The sequence below is a fragment of the Symphalangus syndactylus genome, chromosome 2, assembly GCF_028878055.3.
Source record: "Symphalangus syndactylus isolate Jambi chromosome 2, NHGRI_mSymSyn1-v2.1_pri, whole genome shotgun sequence".
In the NCBI taxonomy this organism is placed as follows: domain Eukaryota; kingdom Metazoa; phylum Chordata; class Mammalia; order Primates; family Hylobatidae; genus Symphalangus; species Symphalangus syndactylus.
In genome coordinates, this window is record NC_072424.2 from 153,255,578 (window position 1) to 153,276,048 (window position 20,471).

Below are 20,471 nucleotides of genomic sequence, written 5' to 3' on the forward strand. Positions count from 1 at the left end.
GTTAAAACATACTTTTGATTGAGCAGATCTGAACACTGTTTCTGTAGAAAATGCAACTGGACATTTGGAGCGCTAAGAGCGTAGTAGTGGAAAAAGGAATATATTCAAATATAAACTACACAGAAGCATTCTGTGAAACTTCATTCTGATCTGAGCATTCAGATAACAGAGTTATACCATACTTTTGATTGAGCAGTTTTGAAACACTCTGTCTGTAGAAAATGCAACTGGACATTCGTAGCGCTAAGTGGGTAATAGTGGAAAAAAGAATATGTTCAAATATAAACTACACAGAAGCATTGTATGAAACTTCTTTCTGTTCTGTGCATTCAACTAACAGAGTTGAACCTTACTTTTGATTGAGCCGTTCTGAAACACTCTTTCTGTAGAAACTGCAATTGGACATTCTGAGCGCTAAGAGGCCTATATTGGGAAAAAGAATGTCTACAAATAAAAACTACACAGAAGAATTGTGTGAAACTTCTTTCTGTTCTGTTTGTTCAACTAAAAGCGTTGAACCTTAGTTTTGATTGAGCCGTTCTGAAACACTCTTTCTGTAGAAAATGCAAGTGGAGATTCGGAGCGCTAAGAGGGTATTAGTGGAAAAAGGAATGTCTCCAAATATAAACAACACCGAATCATTCTGTGAAACTTCTTTCTGATCTGTGCATTCAGCTAACAGAGTTAAACCATACTTTTGATTGAGCAGATCTGAACACTCTTTCTGTAGAAAATGCAACTGGACATTTGGAGCGCTAAGAGAGTAGTAGTGGAAAAAGGAATATATTCAAATATAAACTACACAGAAGCATTCTGTGAAACTTCTTTCTGATCTGAGCATTCAGCTAACAGAGTTAAACCATACTTTTGATTGAGCGGTTTTGAAACACTCTGTCTGTAGAAAATGCAACTGGACATTCGTAGCGCTAAGTGGGTAATACTGGAAAAAAGAATATGTTCAAATATAAACTACATAGAAGCATTGTATGAAACTTCTTTCTGTTCTGTGCATTCAACTAACAGAGTTGAACCTTACTTTTGATTGAGCCGTTCTGAAACACTCTTTCTGTAGAAACTGCAATTGGACATGCTAAGCGCTAAGAGGCCTACATTGGGAAAATAATATCTTCAAATAAAAACTACACAGATGCATTCTGTGAAACTTATTTCTGATCTGTAAATTCACTTAACAGAGATAAAACATATTTTTGATTGAGCAGTTATGAAACACTCTTTTTGTAGAAAATGCAAGTGGAGATTCGGAGCGCTAAGTGGGTAATAGTGGAAAAAGGAATGTCTTCAAATATAAACTACACAGAATCATTCTTTGAAACTCCTTTCTGATCTGTGCATTCAGCTAACAGAGTTAAACCATACTTTTGATTGAGCAGATCTGAACACTCTTTCTGTAGAAAATGCAACTGGACATTTGGAGCGCTAAGAGCGTAGTAGTGGAAAAAGGAATATATTCAAATATAAACTACACAGAAGCATTCTGTGAAACTTCTTTCTGATCTGAGCATTCAGCTAACAGAGTTAAACCATACTTTTGATTGAGCAGTTTTGAAACACTCTGTCTGTAGAAAATGCAACTGGACATTCGTAGCGCTAAGTGGGTAATAGTGGAAAAAAGAATATGTTCAAATATAAACTACACAGAAGCATTGTATGAAACTTCTTTCTGTTCTGTGCATTCAACTAACAGAGTTGAACCTTACTTTTGATTGAGCCGTTCTGAAACACTCTTTCTGTAGAAACTGCAATTGGACATTCTGAGCGCTAAGAGGCCTATATTGGGAAAAAGAATGTCTACAAATAAAAACTACACAGAAGAATTGTGTGAAACTTCTTTCTGTTCTGTTTGTTCAACTAAAAGAGTTGAACCTTAGTTTTGATTGAGCCGTTCTGAAACACTCTTTCTGTAGAAAATGCAAGTGGAGATTCGGAGCGCTAAGAGGGTAATAGTGGAAAAAAGAATGTCTCCAAATATAAACTACACAGAATCATTCTGTGAAACTTCTTTCTGATCTGTGCATTCAGCTAACAGATTTAAACCATACTTTTGATTGAGCAGATCTGAACACTCTTTCTGTAGAAAATGCAACTGGACATTTGGAGCGCTAAGAGCGTAGTAGTGGAAAAAGGAATATATTCAAATATAAACTACACAGAAGCATTCTGTGAAACTTCTTTCTGATCTGAGCATTCAGCTAACAGAGTTAAACCATACTTTTGATTGAGCAGTTTTGAAACACTCTGTCTGTAGAAAATGCAACTGGACATTCGTAGCGCTAAGTGGGTAATAGTGGAAAAAAGAATATGTTCAAATATAAACTACACAGAAGCATTGTATGAAACTTCTTTCTGTTCTGTGCATTCAACTAACAGAGTTGAACCTTACTTTTGATTGAGCCTTTCTGAAACACTCTTTCTGTAGAAACTGCAATTGGACATTCTGAGCACTAAGAGGCCTATATTGGGAAAAATAATATCTTCAAATAAAAACTACACAGAAGCATTGTGTGAAACTTATTTCTGATATGTTCATTAAGCTAACAGAGTTAAACCATACTTTTGATTGCGCAGTTCTGAACACTCTTTCTGTAGAAAATGCAAGTGGACATTCTTAGCGCTAAGAGGGTAATAGTGGAAAAAGGAATATATTCAAATATAAACTACACAGTAGCATTCTGTGAAAATTCTTTCTGTTCTGTGCATTCAACTAACAGAGTTGAACCTTACTTTTGATTGAGCCGTTCTGAAACACTCTTTCTGTAGAAACTGCAATTGGACATGCTAAGCGCTAAGAGGCCTACATTGGGAAAAAGAATATCTTCAAATAAAAACTACACAGATGCATTCTGTGAAACTTAATTCTGATCTGTAAATTCAGTTAACAGAGATAAAACATATTTTTGATGGAGCAGTTATGAAACACTCTTTTTGTAGAAAATGCAAGTGGAGATTCGGAGCGCTAAGAGGGTAATAGTGGAAAAAGGAATGTCTTCAAATATAAACTACACAGAATCATTCGGTGAAACTTCTTTCTGATCTGAGCATTCAGATAACAGAGTTAAACCATACTTTTGATTGAGCAGTTTTGAAACACTCTGTCTGTAGAAAATGCAACTGGACATTCGTAGCGCTAAGTGGGTAATAGTGGAAAAAAGAATATGTTCAAATATAAACTACACAGAAGCATTGTATGAAACATCTTTCTGTTCTGTGCATTCAACTTACAGAGTTGAAACTTAATTTTGATTGAGCCGTTCTGAAACACTCTTTCTGTAGAAACTGCAATTGGACATTCTGAGCGCTAGGAGGCCTATATTGGGAAAAAGAATGTCTACAAATAAAAACTACACAGAAGAATTGTGTGAAACTTCTTCCTGTTCTGTTTGTTCAACTAAAAGAGTTGAACCTTAGTTTTGATTGAGCCGTTCTGAAACACTCTTTCTGTAGAAAATGCAAGTGGAGATTCGGAGAGCTAAGAGGGTAATAGTGGAAAAAGGAATGTCTCCAAATATAAACTACACAGAATCATTCTGTGAAACTTCTTTCAGATCTGTGCATTCAGCTAACAGAGTTAAACCATACTTTTGATTGAGCAGATCTGAACACTCTTTCTGTAGAAAATGCAACTGGACATTTGGAGCGCTAAGAGAGTAGTAGTGGAAAAAGGAATATATTCAAATATAAACTACACAGAAGCATTCTGTGAAACTTCTTTCTGATCTGAGCATTCAGCTAACAGAGTTAAACCATAGTTTTGATTGAGCAGTTTTGAAACACTTTGTCTGTAGAAAATGCAACTGGACATTCGTAGCGCTAAGTGGGTAATAGTGGAAAAAAGAATATGTTCAAATATAAACTACACAGAAGCATTGTATGAAACTTCTTTCTGTTCTGTGCATTCAACTAACAGAGTTGAACCTTACTTTTGATTGAGCCTTTCTGAAACACTCTTTCTGTAGAAACTGCAATTAGACATTCTTAGCTCTAAGAGGCCTATATTGGGAAAAATAATATCTTCAAATAAAAACTACACAGAAGCATTGTGTGAAACTTATTTCTGATATGTTCATTAAGCTAACAGAGTTAAACCATACATTTGATTGCGCAGTTCTGAACACTCTTTCTGTAGAAAATGCAAGTGGACATTCGGAGCGCTAAGAAGGTAATAGTGGAAAAAGGAATATATGCAAATATAAACTACACAGTAGCATTCTGTGAAACTTTTTCTGTTCTGTGCATTCAACTAACAGAGTTGAACCTTACTTTTGATTGAGCCGTTCTGAAACACTCTTTCTGTAGAAACTGCAATTGGACATTCTGAGCGTTAGGAGGCCTATATTGGGAAAAAGAATGTCTACAAATAAAAACTACACAGAAGAATTGTGTGAAACTTCTTTCTGTTCTGTTTGTTCAACTAAAAGAGTTGAACCTTAGTTTTGATTGAGCCGTTCTGAAACACTCTTTCTGTAGAAAATGCAAGTGGAGATTCGGAGCGCTAAGAGGGTAATAGTGGAAAAAGGAATGTCTCCAAATATAAACTACACAGAATCATTCTGTGAAACTTCTTTCTGATCTGTGCATTCAGCTAACAGAGTTAAACCATACTTTTGATTGAGCAGATCTGAACACTCTTTCTGTAGAAAATGCAACTGGACATTTGGAGCGCTAAGAGAGTAGTAGTGGAAAAAAGAATATATTCAAAAATAAACTACACAGAAGCATTCTGTGAAACTTCTTTCTGATCTGAGCATTCAGCTAACAGAGTTAAAACATACTTTTGATTGAGCAGTTTTGAAACACTCTGTCTGTAGAAAATGCAACTGGACATTCGTAGCGCTAAGTGGGTAATAGTGGAAAAAAGAATATGTTCAAATATAAACTACACAGAAGCATTGTATGAAACTTCTTTCTGCTCTGTGCATTCAACTAACAGAGTTGAACCTTACTTTTGATTGAGCCTTTCTGAAACACTCTTTCTGTAGAAACTGCAATTGGACATTCTGAGCGCTAAGAGGCCTATATTGGGAAAAATAATATCTTCAAATAAAGACTACACAGAAGCATTGTGTGAAACTTATTTCTGATATGTTCATTAAGCTAACAGAGTTAAACCATACTTTTGATTGCGCAGTTCTGAACACTCTTTCTGTAGAAAATGCAAGTGGACATTCGGAGCGCTGAGAGGGTAATAGTGGAAAAAGGAATATATGCAAATATAAACTACACAGTAGCATTCTGTGAAACTTCTTTCTGTTCTGTGCATTAATCTAACAGAGTTGAACCTTACTTTTGATTGAGCCGTTCTGAAACAATCTTTCTGTAGCAAATGCAATTGGACATGCTAAGCGCTAAGAGGCCTACATTGGGAAAAAGAATATCTTCAAATAAAAACTACACAGATGCATTCTGTGAAACTTATTTCTGATCTGTAATTTCACTTAACAGAGATAAAACATATTTTTGATTGAGCAGTTATGAAACACTCTTTTTGTAGAAAATGCAAGTGGAGATTCGGAGCGCTAAGAGGGTAATAGTGGAAAAAGGAATGTCTTCAAATATAAACTACACAGAATCATTCGGTGAAACTTCTTTCTGATCTGTGCATTCAGCTAACAGAGTTAAACCATACTTTTGATTGAGCAGATCTGAACACACTTTCTGTAGAAAATGCAACTGGACATTTGGAGCGCTAAGAGCGTAGTAGTGGAAAAAGGAATATATTCAAATATAAACTACACAGAAGCATTCTGTGAAACTTCATTCTGATCTGAGCATTCAGATAACAGAGTTATACCATACTTTTGATTGAGCAGTTTTGAAACACTCTGTCTGTAGAAAATGCAACTGGACATTCGTAGCGCTAAGTGGGTAATAGTGGAAAAAAGAATATGTTCAAATATAAACTACACAGAAGCATTGTATGAAACTTCTTTCTGTTCTGTGCATTCAACTAACAGAGTTGAACCTTACTTTTGATTGAGCCGTTCTGAAACACTCTTTCTGTAGAAACTGCAATTGGACATTCTGAGCGCTAAGAGGCCTATATTGGGAAAAAGAATGTCTACAAAAAAAAACTACACAGAAGAATTGTGTGAAACTTCTTTCTGTTCTGTTTGTTCAACTAAAAGCGTTGAACCTTAGTTTTGATTGAGCCGTTCTGAAACACTCTTTCTGTAGAAAATGCAAGTGGAGATTCAGAGCGCTAAGAGGGTATTAGTGGAAAAAGGAATGTCTCCAAATATAAACAACACCGAATCATTCTGTGAAACTTCTTTCTGATCTGTGCATTCAGCTAACAGAGTTAAACCATACTTTTGATTGAGCAGATCTGAACACTCTTTCTGTAGAAAATGCAACTGGACATTTGGAGCGCTAAGAGAGTAGTAGTGGAAAAAGGAATATATTCAAATATAAACTACACAGAAGCATTCTGTGAAACTTCTTTCTGATCTGAGCATTCAGCAAACCGAGTTAAACCATACTTTTGATTGAGCGGTTTTGAAACACTCTGTCTGTAGAAAATGCAACTGGACATTCGTAGCGCTAAGTGGGTAATACTGGAAAAAAGAATATGTTCAAATATAAACTACATAGAAGCATTGTATGAAACTTCTTTCTGTTCTGTGCATTCAACTAACAGAGTTGAACCTTACTTTTGATTGAGCCGTTCTGAAACACTCTTTCTGTAGAAACTGCAATTGGACATGCTAAGCGCTAAGAGGCCTACATTGGGAAAATAATATCTTCAAATAAAAACTACACAGATGCATTCTGTGAAACTTATTTCTGATCTGTAAATTCACTTAACAGAGATAAAACATATTTTTGATTGAGCAGTTATGAAACACTCTTTTTGTAGAAAATGCAAGTGGAGATTCGGAGCGCTAAGTGGGTAATAGTGGAAAAAGGAATGTCTTCAAATATAAACTACACAGAATCATTCTTTGAAACTCCTTTCTGATCTGTGCATTCAGCTAACAGAGTTAAACCATACTTTTGATTGAGCAGTTTTGAAACACTCTGTCTGTAGAAAATGCAACTGGACATTCGTAGCGCTAAGTGGGTAATAGTGGAAAAAAGAATATGTTCAAATATAAACTACACAGAAGCATTGTATGAAACTTCTTTCTGTTCTGTGCATTCAACTAACAGAGTTGAACCTTACTTTTGATTGAGCCGTTCTGAAACACTCTTTCTGTAGAAACTGCAATTGGACATTCTGAGCGCTAAGAGGCCTATATTGGGAAAAAGAATGTCTACAAATAAAAACTACACAGAAGAATTGTGTGAAACTTCTTTCTGTTCTGTTTGTTCAACTAAAAGAGTTGAACCTTAGTTTTGATTGAGCCGTTCTGAAACACTCTTTCTGTAGAAAATGCAAGTGGAGATTCGGAGCGCTAAGAGGGTAATAGTGGAAAAAAGAATGTCTCCAAATATAAACTACACAGAATCATTCTGTGAAACTTCTTTCTGATCTGTGCATTCAGCTAACAGATTTAAACCATACTTTTGATTGAGCAGATCTGAACACTCTTTCTGTAGAAAATGCAACTGGACATTTGGAGCGCTAAGAGCGTAGTAGTGGAAAAAGGAATATATTCAAATATAAACTACACAGAAGCATTCTGTGAAACTTCTTTCTGATCTGAGCATTCAGCTAACAGAGTTAAACCATACTTTTGATTGAGCAGTTTTGAAACACTCTGTCTGTAGAAAATGCAACTGGACATTCGTAGCGCTAAGTGGGTAATAGTGGAAAAAAGAATATGTTCAAATATAAACTACACAGAAGCATTGTATGAAACTTCTTTCTGTTCTGTGCATTCAACTAACAGAGTTGAACCTTACTTTTGATTGAGCCTTTCTGAAACACTCTTTCTGTAGAAACTGCAATTGGACATTCTGAGCACTAAGAGGCCTATATTGGGAAAAATAATATCTTCAAATAAAAACTACACAGAAGCATTGTGTGAAACTTATTTCTGATATGTTCATTAAGCTAACAGAGTTAAACCATACTTTTGATTGCGCAGTTCTGAACACTCTTTCTGTAGAAAATGCAAGTGGACATTCTTAGCGCTAAGAGGGTAATAGTGGAAAAAGGAATATATTCAAATATAAACTACACAGTAGCATTCTGTGAAAATTCTTTCTGTTCTGTGCATTCAACTAACAGAGTTGAACCTTACTTTTGATTGAGCCGTTCTGAAACACTCTTTCTGTAGAAACTGCAATTGGACATGCTAAGCGCTAAGAGGCCTACATTGGGAAAAAGAATATCTTCAAATAAAAACTACACAGATGCATTCTGTGAAACTTAATTCTGATCTGTAAATTCAGTTAACAGAGATAAAACATATTTTTGATGGAGCAGTTATGAAACACTCTTTTTGTAGAAAATGCAAGTGGAGATTCGGAGCGCTAAGAGGGTAATAGTGGAAAAAGGAATGTCTTCAAATATAAACTACACAGAATCATTCGGTGAAACTTCTTTCTGATCTGAGCATTCAGATAACAGAGTTAAACCATACTTTTGATTGAGCAGTTTTGAAACACTCTGTCTGTAGAAAATGCAACTGGACATTCGTAGCGCTAAGTGGGTAATAGTGGAAAAAAGAATATGTTCAAATATAAACTACACAGAAGCATTGTATGAAACATCTTTCTGTTCTGTGCATTCAACTTACAGAGTTGAAACTTACTTTTGATTGAGCCGTTCTGAAACACTCTTTCTGTAGAAACTGCAATTGGACATTCTGAGCGCTAGGAGGCCTATATTGGGAAAAAGAATGTCTACAAATAAAAACTACACAGAAGAATTGTGTGAAACTTCTTCCTGTTCTGTTTGTTCAACTAAAAGAGTTGAACCTTAGTTTTGATTGAGCCGTTCTGAAACACTCTTTCTGTAGAAAATGCAAGTGGAGATTCGGAGAGCTAAGAGGGTAATAGTGGAAAAAGGAATGTCTCCAAATATAAACTACACAGAATCATTCTGTGAAACTTCTTTCAGATCTGTGCATTCAGCTAACAGAGTTAAACCATACTTTTGATTGAGCAGATCTGAACACTCTTTCTGTAGAAAATGCAACTGGACATTTGGAGCGCTAAGAGAGTAGTAGTGGAAAAAGGAATATATTCAAATATAAACTACACAGAAGCATTCTGTGAAACTTCTTTCTGATCTGAGCATTCAGCTAACAGAGTTAAACCATAGTTTTGATTGAGCAGTTTTGAAACACTTTGTCTGTAGAAAATGCAACTGGACATTCGTAGCGCTAAGTGGGTAATAGTGGAAAAAAGAATATGTTCAAATATAAACTACACAGAAGCATTGTATGAAACTTCTTTCTGTTCTGTGCATTCAACTAACAGAGTTGAACCTTACTTTTGATTGAGCCTTTCTGAAACACTCTTTCTGTAGAAACTGCAATTAGACATTCTGAGCGCTAAGAGGCCTATATTGGGAAAAATAATATCTTCAAATAAAAACTACACAGAAGCATTGTGTGAAACTTATTTCTGATATGTTCATTAAGCTAACAGAGTTAAACCATACATTTGATTGCGTAGTTCTGAACACTCTTTCTGTAGAAAATGCAAGTGGACATTCGGAGCGCTAAGAAGGTAATAGTGGAAAAAGGAATATATGCAAATATAAACTACACAGTAGCATTCTGTGAAACTTCTTTCTGTTCTGTGCATTCAACTAACAGAGTTGAACCTTACTTTTGATTGAGCCGTTCTGAAACACTCTTTCTGTAGAAACTGCAATTGGACATTCTGAGCGCTAGGAGGCCTATACTGGGAAAAAGAATGTCTACAAATAAAAACTACACAGAAGAATTGTGTGAAACTTCTTTCTGTTCTGTTTGTTCAACTAAAAGAGTTGAACCTTAGTTTTGATTGAGCCGTTCTGAAACACTCTGTCTGTAGAAAATGCAACTGGACATTCGTAGCGCTAAGTGGGTAATAGTGGAAAAAAGAATATGTTCAAATATAAACTACACAGAAGCATTGTATGAAACTTCTTTCTGTTCTGTGCATTCAACTAACAGAGTTGAACCGTACTTTTGATTGAGCCTTTCTGAAACACTCTTTCTGTAGAAACTGCAATTGGACATTCTGAGCGCTAAGAGGCCTATATTGGGAAAAATAATATCTTTAAATAAAAACTACACAGAAGCATTGTGTGAAACTTATTTCTGATATGTTCATTAAGCTAACAGAGTTAAACCATACTTTTGATTGCGCAGTTCTGAACACTCTTTCTGTAGAAAATGCAAGTGGACATTCGGACCGCTAAGATGGTAATAGTGGAAAAAGGAATATATGCAAATATAAACTACACAGTAGCATTCTGTGAAACTTATTTCTGATCTGTAAATTCAGTTAACAGAGATAAAACATATTTTTCATTGAGCAGTTATGAAACACTCTTTTTGTAGAAAATGCAAGTGGAGATTCGGAGCGCTAAGAGGGTAATAGTGGAAAAAGGAATGTCTTCAAATATAAACTACACAGAATCATTCGGTGAAACTTCTTTCTGATCTGTGCATTCAGCTAACAGAGTTAAAACATACTTTTGATTGAGCAGATCTGAACACTGTTTCTGTAGAAAATGCAACTGGACATTTGGAGCGCTAAGAGCGTAGTAGTGGAAAAAGGAATATATTCAAATATAAACTACACAGAAGCATTCTGTGAAACTTCTTTCTGATCTGAGCATTCAGATAACAGAGTTAAACCATACTTTTGATAGAGCAGTTTTGAAACACTCTGTCTGTAGAAAATGCAACTGGACATTCGTAGCGCTAAGTGGGTAATAGTGGAAAAAAGAATATATTCAAATATAAACTACACAGAAGCATTGTATGAAACTTCTTTCTGTTCTGTGCATTCAACTAACAGAGTTGAACCTTACTTTTGATTGAGCAGTTCTGAAACACTCTTTCTGTAGAAACTGCAATTGGACATTCTGAGCGCTAAGAGGCCTATATTGGGAAAAGGAATGTCTACAAATAAAAACTACACAGAAGAATTGTGTGAAACTTCTTTCTGTTCTGTTTGTTCAACTAAAAGAGTTGAACCTTAGTTTTGATTGAGCCGTTCTGAAACACTCTTTCTGTAGAAAATGCAAGTGGAGATTCGGAGCGCTAAGAGGGTAATAGTGGAAAAAGGAATGTCTCCAAATATAAACAACACAGAATCATTCTGTGAAACTTCTTTCTGATCTGTGCATTCAGCTAACAGAGTTAAACCATACTTTTGATTGAGCAGATCTGAACACTCTTTCTGTAGAAAATGCAACTGGACATTTGGAGCGCTAAGAGAGTAGTAGTGGAAAAAGGAATATATTCAAATATAAACTACACAGAAGCATTCTGTGAAACTTCTTTCTGATCTGAGCATTCAGCTAACAGAGTTAAACCATAGTTTTGATTGAGCAGTTTTGAAACCCTTTGTCTGTAGAAAATGCAACTGGACATTCGTAGCGCTAAGTGGGTAATAGTGGAAAAAAGAATATGTTCAAATATAAACTACACAGAAGCATTGTATGAAACTTCTTTCTGTTCTGTGCATTCAACTAACAGAGTTGAACCTTACTTTTGATTGAGCCTTTCTGAAACACTCTTTCTGTAGAAACTGCAATTAGACATTCTTAGCTCTAAGAGGCCTATATTGGGAAAAATAATATCTTCAAATAAAAACTACACAGAAGCATTGTGTGAAACTTATTTCTGATATGTTCATTAAGCTAACAGAGTTAAACCATACATTTGATTGCGCAGTTCTGAACACTCTTTCTGTAGAAAATGCAAGTGGACATTCGGAGCGCTAAGAAGGTAATAGTGGAAAAAGGAATATATGCAAATATAAACTACACAGTAGCATTCTGTGAAACTTTTTCTGTTCTGTGCATTCAACTAACAGAGTTGAACCTTACTTTTGATTGAGCCGTTCTGAAACACTCTTTCTGTAGAAACTGCAATTGGACATTCTGAGCGTTAGGAGGCCTATATTGGGAAAAAGAATGTCTACAAATAAAAACTACACAGAAGAATTGTGTGAAACTTCTTTCTGTTCTGTTTGTTCAACTAAAAGAGTTGAACCTTAGTTTTGATTGAGCCGTTCTGAAACACTCTTTCTGTAGAAAATGCAAGTGGAGATTCGGAGCGCTAAGAGGGTAATAGTGGAAAAAGGAATGTCTCCAAATATAAACTACACAGAATCATTCTGTGAAACTTCTTTCTGATCTGTGCATTCAGCTAACAGAGTTAAACCATACTTTTGATTGAGCAGATCTGAACACTCTTTCTGTAGAAAATGCAACTGGACATTTGGAGCGCTAAGAGAGTAGTAGTGGAAAAAAGAATATATTCAAAAATAAACTACACAGAAGCATTCTGTGAAACTTCTTTCTGATCTGAGCATTCAGCTAACAGAGTTAAAACATACTTTTGATTGAGCAGTTTTGAAACACTCTGTCTGTAGAAAATGCAACTGGACATTCGTAGCGCTAAGTGGGTAATAGTGGAAAAAAGAATATGTTCAAATATAAACTACACAGAAGCATTGTATGAAACTTCTTTCTGCTCTGTGCATTCAACTAACAGAGTTGAACCTTACTTTTGATTGAGCCTTTCTGAAACACTCTTTCTGTAGAAACTGCAATTGGACATTCTGAGCGCTAAGAGGCCTATATTGGGAAAAATAATATCTTCAAATAAAGACTACACAGAAGCATTGTGTGAAACTTATTTCTGATATGTTCATTAAGCTAACAGAGTTAAACCATACTTTTGATTGCGCAGTTCTGAACACTCTTTCTGTAGAAAATGCAAGTGGACATTCGGAGCGCTGAGAGGGTAATAGTGGAAAAAGGAATATATGCAAATATAAACTACACAGTAGCATTCTGTGAAACTTCTTTCTGTTCTGTGCATTAATCTAACAGAGTTGAACCTTACTTTTGATTGAGCCGTTCTGAAACAATCTTTCTGTAGAAAATGCAATTGGACATGCTAAGCGCTAAGAGGCCTACATTGGGAAAAAGAATATCTTCAAATAAAAACTACACAGATGCATTCTGTGAAACTTATTTCTGATCTGTAATTTCACTTAACAGAGATAAAACATATTTTTGATTGAGCAGTTATGAAACACTCTTTTTGTAGAAAATGCAAGTGGAGATTCGGAGCGCTAAGAGGGTAATAGTGGAAAAAGGAATGTCTTCAAATATAAACTACACAGAATCATTCGGTGAAACTTCTTTCTGATCTGTGCATTCAGCTAACAGAGTTAAACCATACTTTTGATTGAGCAGATCTGAACACTCTTTCTGTAGAAAATGCAACTGGACATTTGGAGCGCTAAGAGCGTAGTAGTGGAAAAAGGAATATATTCAAATATAAACTACACAGAAGCATTCTGTGAAACTTCCTTCTGATCTGAGCATTCAGATAACAGAGTTATACCATACTTTTGATTGAGCAGTTTTGAAACACTCTGTCTGTAGAAAATGCAACTGGACATTCGTAGCGCTAAGTGGGTAATAGTGGAAAAAAGAATATGTTCAAATATAAACTACACAGAAGCATTGTATGAAACTTCTTTCTGTTCTGTGCATTCAACTAACAGAGTTGAACCTTACTTTTGATTGAGCCGTTCTGAAACACTCTTTCTGTAGAAACTGCAATTGGACATTCTGAGAGCTAAGAGGCCTATATTGGGAAAAGGAATGTCTACAAATAAAAACTACACAGAAGAATTTTGTGAAACTTCTTTCTGTTCTGTTTGTTCAACTAAAAGAGTTGAACCTTAGTTTTGATTGAGTCGTTCTGAAACACTCTTTCTGTAGAAAATGCAAGTGGAGATTCCGAGCGCTAAGAGGGTAATAGTGGAAAAAGGAATGTCTCCAAATATAAACTACACAGAATCATTCTGTGAAACTTCTTTCTGATGTGTGCATTCAGCTAACAGAGTTAAACCATACTTTTGATTGAGCAGATCTGAACACTCTTTCTGTAGAAAATGCAACTGGACATTTGGAGCGCTAAGAGAGTAGTAGTGGAAAAAGGAATATATTCAAATATAAACTACACAGAAGCATTCTGTGAAACTTCTTTCTGATCTGAGCATTCAGCTAACAGAGTTAAACCATACTTTTGATTGAGCAGTTTTGAAACACTCTGTCTGTAGAAAATGCAACTGGACATTCGTAGCGCTAAGTGGGTAATAGTGGAAAAAAGAATATGTTCAAATATAAACTACACAGAAGCATTGTATGAAACTTCTTTCTGTTCTATGCATTCAACTAACAGAGTTGAACCTTACTTTTCATTGAGCCTTTCTGAAACACTCTTTCTGTAGAAACTGCAATTGGACATTCTGAGCGCTAAGAGGCCTATATTGGGAAAAATAATATCTTCAAATAAAAACTACACAGAAGCATTGTGTGAAACTTATTTCTGATATGTTCATTAAGCTAACAGAGTTAAACCATACTTTTGATTGCGCAGTTCTGAACACTCTTTCTGTAGAAAATGCAAGTGGATATTCGGAGCGCTAAGAGCGTAGTAGTGGAAAAAGGAATATATTCAAATATAAACTACACAGAAGCATTCTGTGAAACTTCTTTCTGTTCTGTGCATTCAACTAACAGAGTTGAACCTTACTTTTGATTGAGCCGTTCTTAAACACTCTTTCTGTAGAAACTGCAATTGGACATGCTAAGCGCTACGAGGCCTACATTGGGAAAAAGAATATCTTCAAATAAAAACTACACAGATGCATTCTGTGAAACTTATTTCTGATCTGTAAATTCAGTTAACAGAGATAAAACATATTTTTGATTGAGCAGTTATGAAACACTCTTTTTGTAGAAAATGCAAGTGGAGATTCGGAGCGCTTAGAGGGTAATGGTGGAAAAAGGAATGTCTTAAAATATAAACTACACAGAATCATTCGGTGAAACTTCTTTCTGATCTGTGCATTCAGCTAACAGAGTTAAAACATACTTTTGATTGAGCAGATCTGAACACTCTTTCTGTAGAAAATGCAACTGGACATTTGGAGCGCTAAGAGCGTAGTAGTGGAAAAAGGAATATATTCAAATATAAACTACACAGAAGCATTCTGTGAAACTTCTTTCTGATCTGAGCATTCAGATAACAGAGTTAAACCATACTTTTGATTGACCAGTTTTGAAACACTCTGTCTGTAGAAAATGCAACTGGACATTCGTAGCGCTAAGTGGGTAATAGTGGAAAAAAAATATGTTCAAATATAAACTACACAGAAGCATTGTATGAAACTTCTCTCTGTTCTGTGCATTCAACTAACAGAGTTGAACCTTACTTTTGATTGAGCCGTTCTGAAACACTCTTTCTGTAGAAACTGCAATTGGACATTCTGAGCGCTAAGAGGCCTATATTGGGAAAAGGTATGTCTACAAATAAAAACTACACAGAAGAATTGTGTGAAACTTCTTTCTGTTCTGTTTGTTCAACTAAAAGAGTTGAACCTTAGTTTTGATTGAGCCGTTCTGAAACATTCTTTCTGTAGAAAATGCAAGTGGAGATTCGGAGCGCTAAGAGGGTAATAGTGGAAAAAGGAATGTTTCCAAATATAAACTACACAGAATCATTCTGTGAAACTTCTTTCTGATGTGTGCATTCAGCTAACAGAGTTAAACCACACTTTTGATTGAGAAGATTTGAACACTCTTTCTGTAGAAAATGCAACTGGACATTTGGAGCGCTAAGAGAGTAGTAGTGGAAAAAGGAATATATTCAAATATAAACTACACAGAAGCATTCTGTGAAACTTCTTTCTGGTCTGAGTATTCAGCTAACAGATTTAAACCATACTTTTGATTGAGCAGTTTTGAAACACTCTGTCTGTAGAAAATGCAACTGGACATTCGTAGCGCTAAGTGGGTAATAGTGGAAAAAAGAATATGTTCAAATATAAACTACACAGAAGCATTGTATGAAACTTCTTTCTGTTCTGTGCATTCAACTAACAGAGTTGAACCTTACTTTTGATTGAGCCGTTCTGAAACACTCTTTCTGTAGAAACTGCAATTGGACATTCTGAGCGCTAGGAGGCCTATATTGGGAAAAAGAATGTCTACAAATAAAAACTACACAGAAGAATTGTGTGAAACTTCTTTCTGTTCTGTTTGTTCAACTGAAAGAGTTGAACCTTAGTTTTGATTGAGCCGTTCTGAAACACTCTTTCTGTAGAAAATGCAAGTGGAGATTTGGAGCGCTAAGAGGGTAATAGTGGAAAAAGGAATGTCTCCAAATATAAACTACACAGAATCATTCTGTGAAACTTCTTTCTGATCTGTGCATTCAGCTAACAGAATTAAACCATACTTTTGATTGAGCAGATCTGAACACTCTTTCTGTAGAAAATGCAACTGGACATTTGGAGCGCTAAGAGAGTAGTAGTGGAAAAAGGAATATATTCAAATATAAACTACACAGAAGCATTCTGTGAAACTTCTTTCTGATCTGAGTATTCAGCTAACAGAGTTAAACCATACTTTTGATTGAGCAGTTTTCAAACACTCTGTCTGTAGAAAATGCAACTGGACATTCGTAGCACTAAGTGGGTAATAGTGGAAAAAAGAATATGTTCAAATATAAACTACACAGAAGCATTGTATGAAACTTCTTCCTGTTCTGTGCATTCAACTAACAGAGTTGAAACTTACTTTTGATTGAGCCTTTCTGAAACACTCTTTCTGTAGAAACTGCAATTGGACATTCTGCGCGCTAAGAGGCCTATATTGGGAAAAATAATATCTCCAAATAAAAACTACACAGAAGCATTGTGTGAAAATTATTTCTGATATGTTCATTAAGCTAACAGAGTTAAACCATACTTTTGATTGCGCAGTTCTGAACACTCTTTCTGTAGAAAATGCAAGTGGACATTCGGAGCGCTAAGAGGGTAATAGTGGAAAAAGGAATATATGCAAATATAAACTACACAGTAGCATTCTTTGAAACTTCTTTCTGTTCTGTGCATTCAACTAACAGAGTTGAACCTTACTTTTGATTGAGCCGTTCTGAAACACTCTTTCTGTAGAAACTGCAATTGGACATGCTAAGCGCTACGAGGCCTACATTGGGAAAAAGAATATCTTCAAATAAAAACTACACAGATGCATTCTGTGAAACTTATTTCTGATCTGTAAATTCAGTTAACAGAGATAAAACATATTTTTGATTGAGCAGTTATGAAACACTCTTTTTGTAGAAAATGCAAGTGGAGATTCGGAGCGCTAAGAGGGTAATAGTGGAAAAAGGAATGTCTTCAAATATAAACTACACAGAATCATTCGGTGAAACTTCTTTCTGATCTGTGCATTCAGCTAACAGAGTTAAACCATACTTTTGATTGAGCAGATCTGAACACTCTTTCTGTAGAAAATGCAACTGGACATTTGGAGCGCTAAGAGCATAGTAGTGGAAAAAGTAATATATTCAAATATAAACTACACAGAAGCATTCTGTGAAACTTCTTTCTGATCTGAGCATTCAGCTAACAGAGTTAAACCATACTTTTGATTGAGCAGTTTTGAAACACTCTGTCTGTAGAAAATGCAACTGGACATTCGTAGCGCTAAGTGGGTAATAGTGGAAAAAAAATATGTTCAAATATAAACTACACAGAAGCATTGTATGAAACTTCTCTCTGTTCTGTGCATTCAACTAACAGAGTTGAACCTTACTTTTGATTGAGCCGTTCTGAAACACTCTTTCTGTAGAAACTGCAATTGGACATTCTGAGCGTTAAGAGGCCTATATTGGGAAAAGGAATGTCTACAAATAAAAACTACACAGAAGAATTGTGTGAAACTTCTTTCTGTTCTGTTTGTTCAACTAAAAGAGTTGAACCTTAGTTTTGATTGAGCCATTCTGAAACACTCTTTCTGTAGAAAATGCAAGTGGAGATTCGGAGCGCTAAGAGGGTAATAGTGGAAAAAGGAATGTCTCCAAATATAAACTACACAGAATCATTCTGTGAAACTTCTTTCTGATCTGTGCATTCAGCTAACAGAGTTAAACCATACTTTTGATTGAGCAGATCTGAACACTCTTTCTGTAGATAATGCAACTGGACATTTGGAGCGCTAAGAGAGTAGTAGTGGAAAAAGTAATATATTCAAATATAAACTACACAGAAGCATTCTGTGAAACTTCTTTCTGATCTGAGCATTCAGCTAACAGATTTAAACCATACTTTTGATTGAGCAGTTTTGAAACACTCTGTCTGTAGAAAATGCAACTGGACATTCGTAGCGCTAAGTGGGTAATAGTGGAAAACAGAATATGTTCAAATATAAACTACACAGAAGCATTGTATGAAACTTCTTTCTGTTCTGTGCATTCAACTAACAGAGTTGAACCTTACTTTTGATTGAGCCGTTCTGAAACACTCTTTCTGTAGAAACTGCAATTGGACATTCTGAGCGCTAAGAGGCCTATATTGGGAAAAATAATATCTTCAAATAAAAACTACACAGAAGGATTGTGTGAAACTTATTTCTGATATGTTCATTAAGCTAACAGAGTTAAACCATACTTTTGATTGCGCAGTTCTGAACACTCTTTCTGTAGAAAATGCAAGTGGACATTCGGAGCGCTAAGAGGGTAATAGTGGAAAAAGGAATATATGCAAATATAAACTACACAGTAGCATTCTGTGAAAATTCTTTCTGTTCTGTGCATTCAACTAACAGAGTTGAACCTTACTTTTGATTGAGCCGTTCTGAAACACTCTTTCTGTAGAAACTGCAATTGGACATGCTAAGCGCTAAGAGGCCTACATTGGGAAAAAGAATATCTTCAAATAAAAACTACACAGATGCATTCTGTGAAACTTATTTCTGATCTGTAAATTCAGTTAACAGAGTTAAACCATACTTTTGATTGCCCAGTTCTGAACACTCTTTCTGTAGAAAATGCAAGTGGACATTCGGAGCGCTAAGTGGGTAATAGTGGAAAAAGGAATATATTCAAATATAAACTACACAGTAGCATTCTGTGAAAATTCTTTCTGTTCTGTGCATTCAACTAACAGAGTTGAACCTTACTTTTGATTGAGCCGTTCTGAAACACTCTTTCTGTAGAAACTGCAATTGGACATGCTAAGCGCTAAGAGGCCTACATTGGGAAAATGAATATCTTCAAATAAAAACTACGCAGATGCATTCTGTGAAACTTATTTCTGATCTGCAAATTCAGTTAACAGAGATAAAACATATTTTTGATTGAGCAGTTATGTAACACTCTTTTTGTAGAAAATGCAAGTGGAGATTCGGAGCGCTAAAAGGGTAATAGTGGAAAAAGGAATGTCTTCAAATATAAACTACACAGAATCATTCGGTGAAACTTCTTTCTGATCTGTACATTCAGCTAACAGAGTTAAACCATACTTTTGATTGAGCAGATCTGAACACTCTTTCTGTAGAAAATGCAACTGGACATTTGGAGCGCTAAGAGCGTAGTAGTGGAAAAAGGAATATATTCAAATATAAACTACACAGAAGCATTCTGTGAAACTTCTTTCTGATCTGAGCATTCAGCTAACAGAGTTAAACCATACTTTTGATTGAGCAGTTTTGAAACACTCTGTCTGTAGAAAATGCAACTGGACATTCTTAGCGCTAAGTGGGTAATAGTGGAAAAAAGAATATGTTCATATATAAACTACACAGAAGCATTGTATGAAACTTCTTTCTGTTCTGTGCATTCAACTAACAGAGTTGAACCTTACTTTTGATTGAGCCGTTCTGAAACACTCTTTCTGTAGAAACTGCAATTGGACATTCTGAGCGCTAAGAGGCCTATATTGGGAAAAGGAATGTCTACAAATAAAAACTACACAGAAGAATTGTGTGAAACTTCTTTCTGTTCTGTTTGTTCAACTGAAAGAGTTGAAACTTAGTTTTGATTGAGCCGTTCTGAAACACTCTTTCTGTAGAAAATGCAATTGGAGATTCGGAGCGCTAAGAGGGTAATAGTGGAAAAAGGAATGTCTCCAAATATAAACTACACAGAATCATTCTGTGAAACTTCTTTCTGATCTGTGCATTCAGCTAACAGAGTTAAACCATACTTTTGATTGAGCAGATCTGAACACTCTTTCTGTAGAAAATGCAACTGGACATTTGGAGCGCTAAGAGAGTAGTAGTGGAAAAAGGAATATATTCAAATATAAACTACACAGAAGCATTCTGTGAAACTTCTTTCTGATCTGAGCATTCAGCTAACAGAGTTAAACCATACTTTTGATTGAGCAGTTTTGAAACACTCTGTCTGTAGAAAATGCAACTGGACATTCGTAGCGCTAAGTGGGTAATAGTGGAAAAAAGAATATGTTCAAATATAAACTACACAGAAGCATTGTATGAAACTTCTTTCTATTCTGTGCATTCA